At 42.6% G+C, this 15835-nt stretch overlaps 1 protein-coding gene across 1 annotated transcript in view; it reads right to left on the bottom strand.

The window, feature by feature from the left end:
* Positions 1-15835, bottom strand: part of tln2a (talin 2a) — a 93524-nt gene that overhangs the window by 56882 nt on the left and 20807 nt on the right. The window contains exon 2 of the mRNA XM_073463975.1: positions 11805-11852. The gene's annotated coding sequence lies outside the window, so the exon portion shown is untranslated. The remainder of the gene's footprint in view (positions 1-11804; positions 11853-15835) is intronic.

Genomic DNA, 15835 nt, shown 5'->3' with positions numbered 1-15835 from the left:
CCCTATTACAGTAACATGGCCTCTAATCCAATAATAGCGCAGCCCACAAGTGAAACAGGCCAACCCGAGAGGAGTTCTGGACCAGGGAACATATTAAATATTTGGCCAGAGCATGTCGGTAGCCTAGTTTCAACACCGGGGCCAAACTGGGTTAACACGGGCATGGTAATTAGCCCATCTGTTGTCTTTGGTTAACCCCAGAGTAGCATTTCTGTGTTCAAAGTCCAAATGAAATTGAATGTGTTCTCCTTTGAGGAATGAAACAGAAACAAAAAAAAGGATATGTTTATATTTTAGGCTTTTCATTTTGGTTTCATGATGATGCCTCCAAGTTTTGCAATAATTCACAGACTACCGTTAACTATCCTTCTTCTTAGATGGTGACCTTAATTCGATTGCAGCCAGTCAAATCTTGTACTAAGCAGCTGTCAATCAGACAGACGCCAGCCTGCCCTTCTAGGCAGGTGAGAAGAAAAGGAGCATTTCTAAAATTTCCCCACGGACTCTTTCTCTTCCGTCTAATAATTGAAAAAGAACACATTGACATAATTTTTGACTGCAAAAACTGAAATTAAATAGCATTTTACCAACTTGCTGCCTCCAGAGATGTCGAACAAGATAAACAAACTGTTCCTCAAAATTGTCTTCTAGTTAAGAAGCGAACCGTTCCCGACCTAAAGCAATGCTGCTTGGCCCTGCGACGGAAAAACAGCACACTGCACAGCACAATACAACCTTATCATATGACCGTGGCTCTCACTCTGACACCACACATGGCCTCAGGAGATGCAGCGAGGGTGAGGGGCTGCTGGAAACGCAATCATGTTGTTTTCAAAATGAATCTGACAGCAGAGAAGCCGCATTTCAAGTGCTACAACACATGTTCGCACGTGGTGGATGAAAGAGAATGAGTGAAAAGATTAAATCAGACGTGTCGGCTCTCCAAAGAATGAGAAAAATAAATGTGAAAAACAAGATCTTTCAGTGTGGAGCCTACTGTGGCACAAGCTTTATTACGTCTAACTAACAAGTACATGGCTGGGGACTAATCTGCTCTGGAGCATGTTGCATATTATGATCCATCTATTTTGTGTGCGCTGCTACTGAATAATAATTAGGCTGTGTAATGCACCACTTTGTCAGGCTTCATTGTTACCCTCTCAAGGGGGTCTGCTCGAGTTATTATGAGGGAAATCTGCGTGATAGGACCAGGCTGCACCAAATTCTATTAATTTACACAGAATCATCACAGTCGGTGGATTTTCTTGTTTGAGCTGAAACCTGCCAATTTTGAGACTTTAATCTACACTTTGCACCACTTGCAAGCATTGTGTGCCATTTTGACCAGTTTTTGTACAAACCAGTACAGTTTATCTTTAGCATACATCTGTTTTATACTTTGTCTATGCTGCTGTGGCTCTCTTAATTTCCTTAGGTGGGATGAATACATTATATTTTATCATTTAATCAGCTTTAGCCCAGTCCCAGCTTGTGTTTTTCAGATGTGAACCCTGTAAAATGGTCATTAATATGATATACATCTGCATGCATGCATGATAAAATGAAAAGACTGAGGTTAAAGCTGCACATCCCGGGCAAAGATCAACTTCCTCACCAGATTGGATCCATGTCGACAAACATGGACATAAAGAATCAACATTGCATTGCAGGGCAGAGCTAGTAAGCCCTTTTAGGAAAAAGGTCCAACTGACAGCGAGGTAAAGCACTGAAAATATCCTAAACATAGCAAACACCTAAATGATAGATTTTTTTCCGTTGTTTGAGGTGGCTAAATTAAGTTTTGCTGCTGACCCCATCTACGGCAGTGCTTTGCTTAACTTCCTACACCGGCACTCCTGCTGCTTCTCCAAACTGGGGGCATGCCAACTGTCATGTACAGTGGGTAATACACAGACTATGGATAACTACTGAACCTCATACAACTCTGAACCATCCCTTTAACTTTAAATCCCGGCTAGAGTTGCTGGAACACAAACTTCCAGTGCCAAACAAAGAGCAGGATGGAGCCACTATCATTAATCTATAGTATGGAATAATTGTCTTTAAAGGGTAACTCCACCACACTGAAGTGTGTTTACAGGTTTTGGGGAGTACTGCTGCACATGTGGAAAAAAGTTTAGTAGTTGAAAGTATTTTGTGGCTCCAAAGGAAGCTGCGTGTAATCTGATAAATCCAGTGGCTTAGTTGCATTGTGGGTAATGTGGGCACCAGTTTTTTAATGCAGTCGCCCGGTCTAGCATGGACTATGCAGAGTTTAAAAGCAAATGATCAAAACTGATAGCAGACAGAGGTATCAGCTCCTTTATTCCACAGTCTTCCTTTTTTTTTTTTTAAACCTGCCACCCACATTACCCACAATGCAACTGAGCCACTGAGTGACATCACTGGAGGCAATTTATCAGATTGCACACAGCTTCACAAAAGGCTTTATACAGCTTGTTTATCATGTACAGTAGTACTCCAAGACCTGTAGACACACTTTAATGTGAAAAAATGATTGGAGTTACTCTTTATCGGGGCTTTTTCACCTTGTAAATACAGTTGTTTGCTTATGATACGCTCCACGGCTTCAGAAGCAAAGGTAGGTTTCTGTAGGTATGGTAGCATGCTTTAACATGTTCAGCTTACATTAGAAAAGAGAAGCTCCTTTTGTTCTTGTGCTGATGTTTTTGTAAAAGCTTAAAAAAAAGACACCGCCCTCCAAACGGGTTATGTGCAGATCGTTGTTATTACAGTCTCATGTACAGCCAACAGCTTGCTGACCACTTTTATTGCTACTCATCTCTTTTGGCCTTTTGAGTGTTTCAATATATTAATCAGTCTTCTCAACTGCACAGATATGCTCCCGTATATACAGAGTTATTCAAAGATGAATCAGTTTCAAACATTTTTTCCTCCAGCAAGCTGACTTTTCCTTTGAATAAACTCAGCTGCAAACGCTCGTTTTTTTTTTTTTATCACCACTGTCGTCATTTCCATGATAACGCAGTGTAAACATGACATGGGAGACGCTCTCTCTGCCTACTCATCAGGCAGAAATGGAAGTGATCTAAAGCACACAGTCTTAGTCACACACGAGCGAGCCGACTCGGTTCACAGTGAGGTCATCGTCATGCAGCAGGTTGAATGGAGCCGCGGTGGCCCGGGAAGGTTAAGAGAGAGCACATGTGACTCTGGAGTTGCTGGGAAATGAAGGGTGAGGAACTGAGGAGATGTCGCTCAGCCTTTTTCTGAGTGCATCAGTGACCCTCGCTCCATTTTTTTCTTTAAAGGAAAAATTCACCTGAAAATAAAAATTCAGGCATTATCTGCTCACAACCATGCAGATGGAGAGTCAAGTGAAGTCTTCATAGTCTACAAAACATTTCTGGAGCTTCACAGCAAAACAGCATTGCAGCATCCTTCTGAACAGCTGAAGTAGCTGGGGACTTAAAAAAATAAACAACCCAAAAACATTAAATGGCCCCATACAGCTCATCCAGCGTAATCCAAGTCCCTGGAAGCCCTGAGATGCCAAATTAGTTTGAAAAGATGTTATTTACACCCTTTTTTAAGCTGAAATCTTAAAAGTGTTAGCACGCAACCAGTCTGACATGTGTGCACAAGCTTGGCCCCACGTCGAGACTGTAAATTACATCTTTTGAATTCATTTTGGGATCTTGGGGCTTCCGGAGATTTGGGTTACGCCGGATGAGCTGTATTGAGCCATTTTATGTAACTTCAGTTGTTTAGGAGTCTGCTACATTGCAGTTTTGCTGCGAAGTTTCAGAAATATTTTGTGGACTCACCTCACCTGACTTTCCATCAGCATGAGAGTGAGTAGACAATGGCTGAATAAAAAAATTTGGGTGAACTTTTCCTTTAAAGTAGTTTTTTCAACGTAAATGAAGCCAGGCTGACTGAATGTTGCAAGTCTTTTAGAGAAAACATCTGGATCACTGAAGAGTAATTCCACTATTTCAGCCTTTTTCAGTCGGCGAGTAAATGCTGATGAATACTTGTTGGTTGTGACCGAGGCCAGGGCCGGGAGGCAGAAATCTATCCACCAATCACATTTTTCATCATTTACTCATATTTCTGCTGACATGTTGAGAAAACATAATTAATAGGTTTCAGTGATATGTCCAAAGCAATAAAAATATTGACACCTTAAATAAAACAAATGCTTTTAATTGCCTTTCACTGTCACACGAGTCAATTGCGACACACGTGTACACAAAAATTGGAAGGTACACACACCGTCATGCTGCGACCTGAAAAGGAAGCTACATGTGAGAAATAAAGCCTGTTAGCATAATTATCCACCTGGTTGGTGGTGAGGTCAGGTGACAGACTGCATACCTCCTGAGTGACAGTAACTACACGGCTGTTGTCTGCCTGTGTGTCTTTGCCTGTGCACGTTTGTGTGCATGTGTATGAGTAGGGAGAGAAAGAGAGGGAGGGAGGGAGCTTGGCAAATGGTTCAGGCAGGCAGGTGATGCATCTCTGTCGGCAGCAGCACCGACGCAGGTGTCGAGTTTCACGCAGAGAGAGAGAGAGAGAGGCAAACAGTCGAGCAGCACTCCCACAAATCCAACATGAAGCTTGCTGCTGATGCCTCGTTCCGCGTCGAGTCACAGGAAAGGTTGCTGTTTATTATTTGGCCGTAAAAAGGGGAGCAAAAGTTGTTCATTTCAGCTGATCGTATCTTCCCTCCTGCCTCCCAAAGATTTTTCTTCCAAGTTGAAAGAATGAGTTCAGTCCAGAACAGTAAGTGGGATCAGTTCAGCCTCTCAGCCTGAGAAGTGAATCGAATTTGACATCTGAAACCAAACCACAATCACCCTCTCCATCCTTTGGCACATGCCAGATATCAACTGTGATGGCTGCTTGAAAACAAGGGAGGGTGAAGCGTTTCAGTGGCACCACTCACTATTCACTCACTACCACATTTCAGTTTTTCAGCCTTTAACGCTACTCAGACTACTGTAACTACTGCCAATTGAGGATGTGTTCGAAATGCGAATACAAGTTGCCATGGATACGGAGGATGGTTGAGGCCTGACTAATATCTGATCTGTTTTCTAAGGCGAGGAAATGAGAAAACACTACAGTTCAACTGATATTTGTTGCTTGATACGAGTGTGGATTGAAGCTGCTGCTGGTCGGTGCGTTGTGTTTAGAGTTGTATTATTCAGTGCTTACCGGACGTGTTTGTTCTTGGAGGAACACAAAAGGAGTTACGTTAGTTAATATTATAAAATATTTTGTTCGAGTGTGAGGAACCAGCTTCGATTGCCTGGGGAGCATAAGCAGTTAGGCAGAAAACTGAAACCCTGAGGGTGATAACACTTTTGCTAATTTTTATACAGGGATTTTCCCTAACAACTGTGATTAACCACATCGCCTAAATCCTTTTTCCTTTCCTTTCCATGCAAACTGGCTGCCACTTGTTGCCCATGATGAAATACACCACAATCGCATCACAATACGAGGAGCTCTGTGAACTAAAAATATACACAGGTCTCAGCGTCTACTTATTGACACATACTTTCCAAGCGCAAACCTGCAATCAGCCCCACGAGGTTAATCATCCACACACAATCCTTTCCCGTCACAACAGCACGCCTACATCAAAACACACAAGCGGTGAGCAAACAGACCACCGTGACAAAATGACAGTCAAAGAGCCGAGTTGTGTCAACCTGCAGAAAAGATTTGAAACGAACTACCTTCACTTTCTGCCCGAGGCCAATATGACTCTGACTGCGTTCAAAGCTTTGCTCTCTGATCTTTGCTTTTCTTTCTCTCAAAACACAAAAATCTTACAGAGCTGCATCATGCGAGAGCAGCGCTACGCCGCAGTGTCACAAAGTGTCGATCATGTGGAATGTGTCAACTATTAAACTAACAGCTTCCACGTCGAGTAAGTTTCACCTCAAAGCTCTGGAGCTGCAAGATGCTGAGATGCAGTGTTTTAAAAAGCATCTCAAAGTCGTACTTGAGTAACTTCTATAAGTCGGCCAACGTCTTCAAGACATGTGTGTGCTTACTTGAGTAAATGTACTTAGTTACAACCCATCATTGCTGACATGTGTACACTTTGCAGCAGCAGGGTAAAAAATATAAACTTCTTGGTGGAGGCAGTAACCGACTCAGTAACTTCCTTTATGAGCACCGTTGCCCTGCTGATGAACTTGGTCCGCTATGACCAGTACATGAGCTGATGCTAGCCAAATGTAACCAGTGTAGACACTTGCTGCTTAAAGGACGTTACTGAGTCAGTTTGTTGCACAGAAATTTATATAATTATGCCACATTTGTAAGTTGTAGCGGAAGCCGCAGCTCAGCAAGAGTTGCATAATCTTGCTTCAAGCACAATCTGCTCCTACGACATCTGAACTTTTGTCTAAGTAAAATATGAATGCAGGACTTTGTTTCCATTTGTCTACACTGTGGTACTGGCACTATAACTCAAGATACTTCTTCCAACACTGCTCCGGTCCATGCGCCTATCAAAGAGCCAACGGTCCTCCGACATGACAAGCATAATTGTTTTTCAGTTTTTAGATTTTTTTTGACGGATGAAAAAAGGCTGAGGCAGAAACGTAATGTGCGTAAGGTTATCTCTGGTCATCTGTACCCATGTCACATAGACACTCCTAAGCCCTGAAGTTGCCTGGGCAAATCACAAAGAGATGGGGAATCCAAAAACACTCGCCGTGTACTGAACATCCACATAATCACTGTGCTTTGGTGTGCTTTTAGCAGTTACTGAGGGGGGTAGTATTTCTTATGGGACTTTGTCTGACAGCCAGAATTATCCCTGGCCTTTAACTATAGCATAAAGACTTAGTCTGATCCGTTTCCTCCATAATAACTCCACTGCTATGAAGAGATTGAAGTGATTTGCATACTGTATGAATCATATTTGCTATAAAATCTATTTTAGCTGAGTATCAGATGGGGGGATCATTTTAGTGCAATTTTAGTCATGAGACAAATGCCATTTGTGAGTCAGTGCTGCTATATTTAAGTTTTCGCATTGCTGCAGTTATGATGACAATGAAATATGACAATGTGACTAAAAGGAAAAGACTGTGGTTTGATCAATATCAGGCCAATATTGCTTCATTACTAAGATACACATACATGATGGCCCAAATCGGATCCAACCTACAATTTCACCTGCTTCACTGCAAAGAAGAAAAAGAAATCTGGGCCAGAATTCACCCTCTTTCAATCAGTCTCAAAACTATTTCCAACTGGCAGACCCATGGTGGCCGCCTGGATCTGAATGACAAGGAGGCCAGTAGGTTTCTGGACACCGAGGCCTGTTCTATTTGGCGGTGATGCAGTTGTCGGGCACAACCCTCCCAATGGCGCGACCACTGCCTGGAAAAACAGGTCATTCACTGCGAACCGTGCCAGCCAGCTGCTGCAGCAATGTGCTCGGCAGGCACGATCCCTGATTACCAGTAAAATGTGTCAGTGGGAGGAATGCGGTGATAGCATGGAGGAGTCACTGTAAGATGCGGTCAAGAGCCAGGCATGAACACAGCTCTCATAAAAATTAATGGACGGCAAGTTGACAAATGAAGATCTGTCACATTGCAGCCCTGAGGCTCATTTCTCAAATAATTGGTTTGCCAGGTGAAACATTATCAAATAAGTTTTTTGTTTGTTTCTTTGTTTTTATAATTAAATGCCATAGCCCTGCAAATTTAAACTGATACCTGACCCCAAATCTGTCTGGTGGAAGAGTAGCTGCATATAAATGGACCTTAACATTTCACTAATAATCAGAATAATAGCCCAGTCAGAATAAAAATGCCTCGTGTAACAGCCTTAATTGGAAGAGACCGATTCGATCCAGTTCAGTCTGAATTTATTTTCTATCAGAATAAGCTGGATGGTTTAAACCTTTGATAATCCATTCAACAGGGAAATATTAGCACCGAATAACCATGTCAATGTGTAATTTGATTGTTTTTTTATTTAAAAAAAAAACATCTAAGATTTAAGGATTGCTGAATTAGATGGTCGAAAGTCGGAATCCACCAAACCAGAAACACAAATAATGTTTCCACAACACTTTGTGGGTCCATCTTGAATATTGTTTTAACAGCAAGCAAATTAATAAATAAATTAATAAAATTTTCGCAAAAAAGTTGATAAAAAAAAAAATCTTCTTCTTCTGTCACATTTCCAGCAGGTTCGAGACTTTACAGCAATCGGAAACACTTTGCACATGTCAAAAAACAACAACATATATTCTGATTAAATGCTTTGGAGCACGTAAACACACACTTGTTTTAGCATCCATGTAACATTTAGCGTCTAATCAGAATGATTTCAATCGGATTAAAGAATTCATGTTCATATGACCGCAGCTAGTGACTTGGATTCATGGTGGTTACAATGGATAAAACACGGGTGCCCCACAGTCTGCTCTGCCGAGTGTGACATCACCTCCTTGTTTACTAAATAGAGCAAAGCAGCAACACTTGACGACCAAACCACATCCTCCAAGTCCATAAACAGTCAGCGGGGACAGCTGAGTAACAGACCCAGTCGTCACCGGTTCTGATAAATGGACCTTGTACTAACTGCAGGTGACGGCGCTGCTAAGTGATGCTGCTGCGTTGACTCAACAGTTCCACAACATCTGGACATGATCAGATGTGACCGCCGCCTTTACAGTCACCACAGTGAATAAAGTCTGTGTCAGCCATGACTGTAAGATATATGATACAGTACATCCAACAAACATGTTGGGATATACAGTACTTTTACATTTAAATATCTATGATTAGAGGGTTCAAGCCACAAGGACAAGGATATTTACAGTCTGGTTTGTATACAGTCTTAAATGTCGACCATGAAAACAGTTTTAGTTTACATAAACACAAAATATTCATAAATGTGCAATGATGCATCACACTGATCGTTATCCTCTTACAGCCCTCTGAGTTTGAATCTGGTCGCATGTCCCAGACTGCTGAGAATTACTGCAGTCGATCCCGAGTGGAGCCCGCTGGCCGAGGACCAGGAGAATACACTGTGTTAGAAACGCCTCGACGTTCAGCCATCTTCAGCACAGACATTTCTCTCTCTGGAACAAAATGGCCAAGCTGTTTAGCTGCACTTAAAAAGGTCTATACAATAATTGATTGAATAAGTTGGCAAGAAAGTGCCTGACAGTACACAGCCGCCCAGAAAAGAGCATCTAATCAGAGCATCCACTCACGGCCATGTGGAAAAGCTTGGATGTTTAAATGTAATAAACCTACATATATAGTAATTAACTTGGTAATTAAAATTAATTGGGGAAACAAAAATGCACCGTTCCAATTAAATGTTTTATTCCTCTTGGCTGAGGGAATTAATCTAAACTTGTGCCTGCAACAGTGAGAAAAAGAAGAAATATTACTGTTGATAAATAACGAAATTAGGTTTGCCGCTGCCTGATCATCAGCACAGCTCTCGGTCATTTATAAATATCAAACAAAGCAAAATGAGGTGCGACAGCGTGTGTGACTGTAATTAAATTCTGCTCAGTCAGACGGCTTCCTTTTTCATCTGCTGACACTAAAATCCAAAGTAAAGCAGAGAGTTAAAAATGAGCTCCCAAAGTAGACCATAGATCATCCACTGACGAGCAAAAGCAGTAGAAGACAGGAAAGGTGACAGACATCTTGAGAGGATTTTCAAAATGATCCAGGGTGACCGAGATATGGAAAAAGTGCCAAGAATGCTTTTAAAGCCAAGAATGACGGTTATGTAGCACATCTAGACGCCAGAAACTGTCCCATGCTGTAAATATTGTATCCAACATTAGTTCCAGTGTTTAGTTCCTGAAAAAGGTCTACATTTCACTGGTATGTTCGGGAAAAGTTTAATGCAAGTGCTGTCAGAATAACATGCTCTTTCTTACTCTTAAAGTTCTGTAAGAACACAGTTCGTTTGGTTTCAAACACTCTGCAGGACGCCGATTTGTTTTCTGCCCTGCGCCTCTCAGACCACCTGCGGCAGCGCTTAAGGCTGTCGAAGTCAAAGGGAGAGGGAGCCTATCAAGGCCAAAAACACGATTAAACCTGTGGTCTTACCGTATTGTAGCTCTGAACTCGCTGCACATATGATTAAGCCGAGATCTGGCTGCTTATTGGAGCATGGCGGGAGACAAATCAACATTAGGGCTCATTAATCTTTGGAAAACTGAAATGCACAGCAACCGTAACCTCATTTGCCGAGTGCAGCCTGGTTACAGTGAGAGGCTGGGCACCAGATGCTGTCAGTTACTGTAATTGCCCTCTGAAAGCCGCTCATTGAGTCAGCTTGAAGATGTGCATTATTGTATGCTGTCATGGAGAGCTGCAGATGTGCAGGCGCACACACGTTTAGTATATTAAAAATTCCATTGACTTTCATTAATTATATAAAAGCAATCAGCAGCTCCAATCGATACAGAGCACCTGGCAGGAGGCTTTAAAGCAGGTGTGTGTGGCTTGCGCACACACACTCGACCTTGCTGGGTAAACACAAACCGAGAGGAAATGGACGATTTAGTTTCAACAGGCCCCAGAACCGATAGGATGCGTTATTGTTTGAAATGAATTATACAGGTGAAGTGCGTATGAGGTAGGTCCAACACCTTGCTGTCAGTGTTTTGTGTGATTGTGTAAATGAGGAGAGTGAATCATAAAAAGATAAAAAAGGAAACAGACAGAAACGTCAAACTGTAAGTGCGAGAAAATACAGAGAAACTGCGGCGGCTGCTGCAATTAAGAGCAGCGGAGAAAAGCAAAGACCCTGCAGGACAAAAACCATTATAAAGAAAGCTTCTAGGCTTTGGCTCTTACACAGCCTGCTTCCATATGGCGACCTGGAAGCTGGAAACTACTCCTTATCCTGACACGTCTTTGCAAAACAAACATTTAGTACGCGACAGAGCGGCCACATGTAATTGTACACCATCGCTGACACTGATTCAAGGTAGCACACCTCCAGTACACTATTACAGTATGTTACCAGCCATACTGAAAGGTACCATTATGTCAAACTGGATTATAAAGCAGTTCTAGATGCTATATGAATACTACGACAGTATCAAACCCTCCAGGCAGAACTATACACAGCCCGTATTCAAAAACGTCAGGTCACGTCAGGACCTCTGTAAGGTTGTGATGTCACAACTATACAGCCACCACCCTCAGCCACGCCCCCAGCACGCTCATGGTCATCTGCTGCTAAAACATGGTAGTTGGTGCCTGCTCAGTCCTGTGAGAGCTGACCAATCAGAGCAGACTGGGCTTTTTGTGAGGCCTTAAAGAGACGGGCGCTAAAACTGAGCGTTCAGACAGAGGGTGAAAAGAGGCGCCGCATTACGAGAAAAATAATGTGATTTCTGAACACTAAAACATGAAATCATCTTCTACTAGACACCTAAAATAAACGCATGAACCTGAAAATGAGCATAATATGGGACCTTTAATGCAACCCAATTTTTACAGTGTAGGTGATGCAATGTCACCACAAGAACGCTTTTACCTCTACATCATAACATTCAGAGTGGGATGTTTCTGTAATTATTCAAATGTGTGATTTAATCACATTAAATGAAAAACCAAATCACACATTTACAGTTGCTTCTCTCTCGTGTAGTGCAAGCCATCTGTATAAATGCATACAGTACATGTTGCAGCAGCCAAGCCGGCTGACGGTTTTCCAGTCTGTCTCGCTACAGTCCAGACTGATTATTAAAGAGCCATTCTCTCACTACGTCTCCATTATTAGTTTCTTACCTTATTGCTGAGGGAAATGCAGCCTTGAACGTCCGCTGATATTCACAGCTGAAAAGAGACAAATTTTGAACACGTATGAGACAAACGAACAGATAATGTACAGGATCACATATAAAGATAACCACAATCTTGCCTCGAAATTTAAATGGATCCGAAAGAGGAGCGATCCAGAGACAGCTCCGGGCACAAAATGCTCAGCAATATATTCTTAGATATTTGTAATTGGCTATGGCATATGAGGCAACCCATTGAGGACGAGATACAATCAAAGCAACACAAAATGAAAATATGCTGAGTAAAAAGATAATGAGCCTGCTGTCAACAATAAGGAGACAATTACAGCTGGTTAAATGGATGAATGAAAACAAGCATCGAATACAGGAAGGACATTGCAGTGCAGTTTCTTCCCCAATGCACCAATTCAAATAGGGTTTATTAACAGTGAAATATAAAATGAATGCATTGTTAGATAAATAATTCAAAGAAATCAAATGTGCATGTACACTGGAATCAAACTCGTTAGAGGTGATTGAAGTTAAATCAGGTGAACTACTCAGTGGTGGCCAAGGCAAATTAGTAGTTATCATCAGTAACGCTCAGGGCATTTTTTGTTTTTTTTTGTACCGGCTTCATTTAGCTCGATCAATCTCACATCCTTTGCTTACTGTGACCCACTGCACTCCAGGTATGGCAGCTTTCAAAAAAACACCCCGCTGTGCTTTAATACACTGACATCTGCCCCAGCCACACAGTGTTGTATCAGCCACAGAGCAGCATCAACAAATAATCAGCCATCTGCACTTTTATTAAATGATAACTAACTGACAGTGTTAATCAGGGAGTGGTAAGAGGACAGACAGACTCTTGGGGTTTAAGACTGGTCACTTTATGTCAATCCTGGATATTCTGTGTCACACCTTGAAAGTGCTGCTACTGCCGGTCGACTCAGAGTATGAGAGAAAATAGAAACAACTGATTGTTCTTTAGATTGCTCTGTAACACCAGCCCTCCTCGGCCATGACATTGGGGACAATGCACTTGCAAACCCGGAACAAACTTTTCCAGATAAGTAAGCAGCTGCAGCAAGATGGCTGCTCTCCCTTTAGACGTCCCTATTTGGACCTTACAGCTGAATCAGTTTAGCCTTATGGGCCTTGAAAACTTAAATAACTCAGGGGAAAGTCCTGGAAACCGTCAAGCAAAAATACGTCGCACTAACAGTGACAAGTTGAAATCTTGTGATCGTCATCCTCAGCATGTTATTGTTAGGGGGAATAGTTTAAACTGGCTTTCTGTAGGATTCTGAGTCCTGTCCTATCTCCGTCAGCTGTGGCTCGTTTTACTAGCAAGCAGTTAGTGACTTGTCAAGGTGTCAGCTACATGTTTATGAAGAGGAAGATCCACCGCTCTGTTGGCCTTTTTTAAGAGCACAAAGACACTTTCTAGTGGTGTCCCTTTCTTGATAAAACCCTCTTTGGCTGATTGTAAAGAGAACATATTCACATGGCGGCCATTTTCCTCTGTCGTCATGCTCAGGGTGGGAAGCTCAAATGTCTCACTGCGGTGTTCCAGGCTGAACGTTGCTTCAACGTAGAGAATCTGACAAACGTATCATTTAACTGCTTCCTGTTTGATTCGCAATAACGTATAAGCTCCCGTTAACCGGCTAAGGTTCGCGTCCAACCACTTCCTAGTTACATGATCCGACAGAAATCAGGTCATGTCATGTTTTCAGTTGCAATTTCAGATACTTAATGTTTATTTGACTTGCAACCTAGAACACAGCAGCACAGCATTAGCCTTTCTTCCCTACCTGAGTACGAGGAAGGAAAATGGTCTCTGTGTGAATAAGGTCTATTAACTGCTGAGAGTTTCATTCAGTTGTGACGTCGACTTCAAGAAGCCACATTAATTAGCTACAGCTGGCTGAATGTGCAGGCGATAGGGTAGTCATTACAGCCAACAAGAGCCGCGGTCACCAAATAATCTTTTCACCTCTCCCAGCTTGTTAAGACGTTGTTAATGTGTATTCAGGCTTTTCATAATGGTGGCTCTTGCTCTCTTTCAAATAATGATTTTGATTTTAATCATCCAGCCGGTAGCAGGAGCATAAAAGGCCGTCTTCTAAATCCCATTCTAGTGCGCCATCATCTACAGAAAGTCCACTCCCATCTAGTATGCAGTGAAAAATGGCAGATATAACACAACAGTGACTACATGTAGTTAAGTAAAACAGAATCTGCAGTCAGTTTGGCACATGTGGTATTTTACTCCAAGTGTCCAAATGTTCTGGACTGGCAGCACAACTAGAATATGTCACAATAGGCAGTGGGGGTTATTGCACCTGTCCAGGCTGCACGGTATAATGCCCACAGCTAAAGTTAATGACATGGGCTGCAGCCGCTCCACTGACAGGCTGGAGACTGATGGGGGACAAGTGAGAGACACTCGAGGTGGATCATTGGAGGGAAAAGAAACACACTGCAGGATCTCGCCATCGTGCAGGTCCTCTCTCTCTCAGGAGGTTTAGCACACACTGCAGTCACACCAGCTCTCGCAAACACACCCAACAAGACTGCGCTGGAGGCAAGAATGCATCAGCCATGCATACCTATACACAGGTAAAGTGATTTGTTTTCCCACACAGCACAGGTGTTATAGGATTATGTTTTTTATCAGAGGAAAACAGGACTGCAGCATCTTAATCCATTAATTAATCCATCCAAGGGTAAAGAATTCCAAACAATGTAATGCTAGAGGGTCAAATGCAAACAGCTGCATTCTGACGAAAGCAAACATTGGCTGGAGCCGCTAACCGTCTGTCCGGCTTCTGATTACCTGCTTACTCATCAGACTCCCCACTCAGAGCTCGGCGTGAGCTCAGGCTGCTAGCAGCAACAACCTGTCCCTCGAGTGTCATTGACCTGCTGACATTGGCAGGGAGCAGGACAAGGTTTTGGGTTTCTCACTGGGAGGTAACTGATTCACACAGTGACTCGCTTTACAGATTCCACTGAGGAGGTCCAAAAACAGTAATGGGTTCCATTAGTGTGTATACGGTAAAGAACAACAAGGAAAGGAAAAGGTGACATTTATCGCAGTCATGCAGGATTTCGGACACGGATGAAAACAAAACCACCTTAGAAGCAAAATATCCTCTTTTTGATTCCATGCATTCTTCTTCTTTGTCAAAACCGAGCGCCTACATGACCCACAATGCAGACAGCTTGGTAAAAAAAGACTTGCTAGTGGCAGCTCACATTGTGCTTTCACCAGCAGTCACTAAACATGACTCCTGAAACAGCTGAAAGTGAACACGACCAAACAGTAAAACACAGCAGATGTTTGAAAGTACAAACAGGACGAGAGAATCTAAGGAGATTCAGTTAGAAGCTACAAAAGACTAAAAACGTCCTTTTCTCAGGTTTCCTGCAGAGACATGAGTTCAGTATGGATTTGAGACGGGTTCTTGTTATGGGTTGGCTGCAGTCGCGAGACGTCACCGCGGCCCGCTTGGAGGCGGGGCGGCTCAACTCGCCGCAGTATAACTGGTGGAAAAGCAAATCAGCACAGCTCGGTTTGACTCGGCACGGCCAAAAGTGCTAGTGGAAAAAGGGCAGTAGAGCGTGCTACAGAGGTGTGGTAAGCTCACTTGTTTCTAACTTCAGACCCCCTGTCACAGATTTCTTTTTCATTTTCAGACTTGTCGTCACTGGAGCAACTTATCAACTCCCTGTAAACAGACTTTGATGTGTAAAATTGTTGCAGTTCCCCTTTATGAAAATGTATGATCCAGCGCCACTTTAAAATTTAAATGATACCGTTATACATCAACTGTTACTTAAACTCTATTCTACAACGTTTATGCTCTTCGGTAATAAGTGGTTAAGGTGCCAAGCAACAGGGCCTCATCATACTGAGCCCACATCAGAGGGAAACTTTCTCACAGATCAAACGGCGACGACTGCGGAGAGGAATCTGTGGAAAGAGGAGCTGAAAATAATGTGACAATGGAGATATGCGAAGCCTTC

The sequence above is a fragment of the Pagrus major genome, chromosome 4, assembly GCF_040436345.1.
Source record: "Pagrus major chromosome 4, Pma_NU_1.0".
In the NCBI taxonomy this organism is placed as follows: Eukaryota; Metazoa; Chordata; class Actinopteri; order Spariformes; family Sparidae; genus Pagrus; species Pagrus major.
The sequence above is the reverse complement of the archived record's forward strand: the minus strand, read 5'-3'. Positions and strand labels throughout refer to the sequence as shown.